The sequence below is a fragment of the Lynx rufus genome, unplaced genomic scaffold (assembly GCF_022079265.1).
Source record: "Lynx rufus isolate CCGP_SWC_20201006 ecotype Redwood Valley unplaced genomic scaffold, mLynRuf1.p SCAF_2, whole genome shotgun sequence".
Taxonomy (NCBI): domain Eukaryota; kingdom Metazoa; phylum Chordata; class Mammalia; order Carnivora; family Felidae; genus Lynx; species Lynx rufus.
The window spans coordinates 57922597-57927250 of record NW_025814834.1 but is presented as its reverse complement, the minus strand read 5'-3'; the positions used below and the strand labels follow the sequence as shown (position 1 = coordinate 57927250).

The window sequence follows — 4654 nt, the reverse complement described above, 5'->3', positions numbered from 1 at the left end:
CTGTATGTATTCCATCTCTAACCAGCTGGCTTCCTGGTACCTCCAGTTGCTGCAGCATCATCTTCAAGCGATCCACAGCAATCTCCTTCGCCGATGGAGATAGATGTAAGAGTTGCAGATCCCCACTTCTTATCCTGCTACTCTGCATCACGCACTATGCTAGGTTCTGTATATTAACACATGATCCTTGTCCTTGAGAAGCTCACAGTCTAGTGAGCAAGACAGAAATGTACGATCACCAACAATAGACGTTGACGCGTGCTTTCACAATATAATGGTATAATGGAGGCACAGGGAACAGAAGGTTGGATGGATTGGGAGAGGAAAGCTTGGCATCGCAGGGAGGTTTTAGAGGGAAGGTAATATTGAAATAGGCTTTTGAAGCAGGAGCTGGTAGTATGACGGAGGAGAAGAAGGCACCGCGGACAGCATCTGTAAGACTCGGGGGTGTGAACAACTGTTGGGTCTAGGACAGGAGGAAGGTGGGGCAGTGAGAGTGTGGCAGTCATGACCAGAGAAGTAGAACAAGATCACATTGTGGAGGGCCATGCTAAGGGGTTTGAATCATCTCCTACTGGAAGTAAGCGGGGGGAAATGTGATCCAGAAAGCCAACTTGTTGACAACATGTAGGAGGAACTGGAGAAGGTGAAAACTGGAGGAGTAATGTAGGAAATCTGCAAACCTCTAGGCCAGGGAGGATGAGAGCCTGACCTGGAGCTCAGACAGTAGAGATGAAGACAATGGTATGGATTTGAGAATACTTCAGAGGCCAAACCCATGGTCCATGCTAATCAGTTGGTTGTAAGGAGAGGGAGCATGACCTTGGATAAGAGTAGATAACTCAGTCAGCAGGCCGCATGCCACACGTGGAATATGGATCAGGCAGTCGGCGTGGCGAAAGACCTAACAATTTGTACAGCTAGTCTCCAAAAGTGTCCTACCAGTTAGGATTGCCAGATAAAATACCGAATGTTGAGTTAAATGTGAATTTCGGATAAACAGAAAAAAATTTTCTAGTAGGAGTATGCTCCAAATACCGCATGGGACCTACTTGTACAAAAAACAATGTTGTTCGTCTGAACATAAAATTGAACTAATGATCCTGGTCACTGTTTTTTTTGCCTTCCCCCTCTCTCCAGATCTGGCAACGCTACACTCTTTTCAGTATTATTATAACAGCTCGTTTCTCAATCCACCTGATCAATACCTTGCCAACCCAAAATGGTAAGAGCTCAAATTTTTCCCCAAATGGAGATCATTTCCTACAATTTCTGTGACTTGTCAGTGCTCTCCGCCTTCCTTCCACGGATGTGATCACTCCTCCATCATGCTGCTCACCAGCTCAATGCCATTTGCTCCACTACCCCATACGTGGCTTGATGCTGAATGACTCTCCTCTACTCCTGCCCCAGTCCCACTGGGCACCTACTTCACTGTCGCCGATGTCTGGAATCTCTCACCTCTTGAACCTACCTCCACGTCTCACGTGTTTGTATTTCCTTCAGTTGAATAGGGAAGGCTCTTCCCCCCCATTTTATCTCTTGGTTTATAAGGAAATAAGGGTTTTCCAGTAGCTATTTTGGCCCTTGTGATGCCATTCTTCCCCCTGCCCCCAAATTTGACAACACAACCCAGGGAGTAAAATCAATTTTCCAAAGAGCTTCTGGTACATTCAAGTATAATCTCACATGGAGAGGCCATGTTGCTGAAACCAGCCATCGCACGGGACATGCCCCTTCTGACTCAGCCACTCTGCAACCGAGTCGACATTTATCACCATAACTATGGCTTCATTTTAGCTTTCATTTTCTTATTCATTTCAGCGTTGGCCATTCCTACAGTATCTCTTCTCTGGACTCTCTTTTAAATCAGTTATAACATCTGTGGTCCCTCATTGATCCACGAGTTAAGGAAAATCTTTAATGTGTATTTATTTTATAACTCTGTGAGAGTCCTAGTTTTGCCTTTTTTGATAATTGTATTTTAAACAGAGCCAATAAATGATTCCTCTGCCAGTAAGGGCTGTACAACTTGTTTATATTGTAGCCGCAACCATGATCTGCAAAGCACTTCTCCCACGATCTGCAAAGCGCTTCTCAGAATTTCTCTTCTGCAATGTATTTTCTCCATTGCTTTTATCTGACACTGGTTAATCTGAGGTTTTTGTGCATATACAGAGAGTTAATAAAGAGTAGTTATTAACTGCTCTGGGAAGTTAATAACGTCTAAATTGGAGGGACATTATATGATAATCTGAACAAATTAATCATTTAAAAAGTAGCAGCACCTTAGTCCTTTTCCAATTTGCAAAAACCTGAGAAATGAAAATACTACGCTTACATAACACAAGCAGGCACCCAGTACATAGACCCAGTGACGCTATCTGTCCAGCGTCCCAAGCTTTTCTTGGGAAACTCAATCTGCCTTTCTCTTCTGGTTTGGTCATACAACCAGTTAGCCCTCTTCACTCGGCTACTCTGTCTGTGTTTACTGAGGACCCATTTCACGGCCTTGAAAATGCAAAGATGGATAGACACAGTCCCACAGACAGACTATTCCAATAAGGGTGCCGGGTAGTATAGGACGGGGCAGACAGCCCAGAAAGGACAGATGTCTCGTCTTCACTTGCAGGTCATGAAGGCACTTAAATTGAGACCTAAGAGGGGCACCTCAAAGGCTCTGTCGGTTAAGTGTCTGACTTCAGCACAGGTCATGATCTCATGGTCATTGAGTTCGAGCCTCACGTGGACAGCTCGGAGCCTGGAGCCTGCCTCAGATTCTGTATCTCCCTCTCTCTGCCCTCCCCCGCTTGTACTCTGTCTCTGTTGCTCTCTGTCTCTCTCTCTCTCTCAAAAGTAAAGAAACATTAAAAAAAAATTTTTTTTAATTGAGACCCTGAGAGCTGCAAAGCGGCTAACCAGTGCAGGAATGGGAATTCGAGCTTCTAAGACTGGGACTTGTACATGCAAAAGCCTAAGGGTGACAGAGTGCATGCTGCACTCAGAGACTACCAGCCATCCAGCGCATAGATGCAATAAAGGATAGCGTGGACGAAGGCAAGAGCCAGACTACTGTCTGCTATATCTAACTGGAGAAAAAAAGCAAACAATAATATCCAGCATTTCTCAGATGCTTACTAGATATCAGGGATCATAATAAGCATTTTATAAGCATTGTTGCATTGAATCCTCACCAAGTTTCTGAAATTTCCCTCTTTGTATCGTCTCTTAACAGCAAAACTAATATATGCTTGTTCTTTTTCTTCTAAAATTTTTTTAACGTTTATTTTTGAGACAGAGAGAGACAGAGCATGAATGGGGGAGGGTCAGAGAGAGAGAGAGAGAGAGAGGGAGACACAGAATCTGAAACAGGCTCCAGGCTCCGAGCTGTCAGCACAGAGCCAGACGCGGGGCTCGAACTCACGGACCGCGAGATCATGACCTGAGCCGAAGTCGAACACTTAACCGACTGAGCCACCCAGGTGCCCCAATATATGCTTGTTCTAACACATTAAAGAATCTCCCAAACCCTAACTCCCCAGCAAAAGTGACAATCTGGCTTTTATTCTTTCACGTACTTTTCAGTGCTTACCCAGCAGATATAAATATATGACACATAGATATTTGTAGGAAGATGGGTTTATACTCTGACACTCTTGGCAGCGGCTTTTTAAAGAACCCATGTAGCTCTTTCTTTCTGAGCCAATAGCGCTCTGGCGAACATGGTGAATGTTCCTGAGACCCGCCGGACTCTCCAAGAGGTGTGCCAAGCCCCAACCCCACAAAGTGACCCCGTACAAGAAAGGCAAAGATTCTCTGTATGCCCAGGGAAAGCGGTGTTAGGATAGGAAGCAGAGAGGCTATGGTGAGCAGACTAAGCCGATTTTCCGGAAAAAGGCTGACACTACAAAGAAGACTGTGTTGAGGCTTGAATGTCTTGAGCCCCAACTGCAGCTCTAAGAGAATGCCCGCTGTGAAGACAGGCAAGCATCTTGAACTTGGAGGAGATAAGAGAAAGGGCCAAGCGATCCGGTTCTAAGCTTCAGATTTTGTTATATTATGAAGATGAAAAAATCTGGAGGTTATGTTCGAAAACAAAACAGTACACATGGATATCCTTCCAGGTCAATACACACAAATCTAAATCACTCTTTTAAGCATACACATAATAGCTTACAGTAAGAATGTGCCAGAATTTATTCATCTGTAACTCTACTAATAGACATTCAAGGGCTTATCCCCCCCACTACAAACGATACTGAAATAAACACATCTTGGTAAATACATCCTTATATACTGATGCTTTCATTTTTGTAGCGTAGATTCCCCCACAGTGGGGAGGTACATTGAAAATTTTAGAGACACTGTAACAGTGAATTGTTAATGTTCTTTGCAACCTATTCATTTTTATGCCTCTGCAAAGTTGCAGAAAATAAATGGTTTCTCCAGGCAACTCCACGAGCGGTGCACAGAATGATGAGGTCCTCAGGTCTTTTTTTATGGTCAACCTGAAGGTTTTAGGCTAAATTTTACATACTTGGACAATGAGACCGAAAAAAAATATGTTGAATGATAAAACATCTCCTTATACCCACATCCTTTCATTTGCTGCTGAGGGGCTCTTTGCTCACTGCTAGGTTTGAGCAGGTGCTGG

At 44.0% G+C, this 4654-nt stretch overlaps 1 pseudogene; it reads left to right on the top strand.

The window, feature by feature from the left end:
* Positions 1-3722: 3722 nt before the first annotated feature.
* On the top strand, positions 3723-4039 carry LOC124516467 (60S ribosomal protein L36a-like; annotated as a pseudogene).
* Positions 4040-4654: the final 615 nt, after the last annotated feature.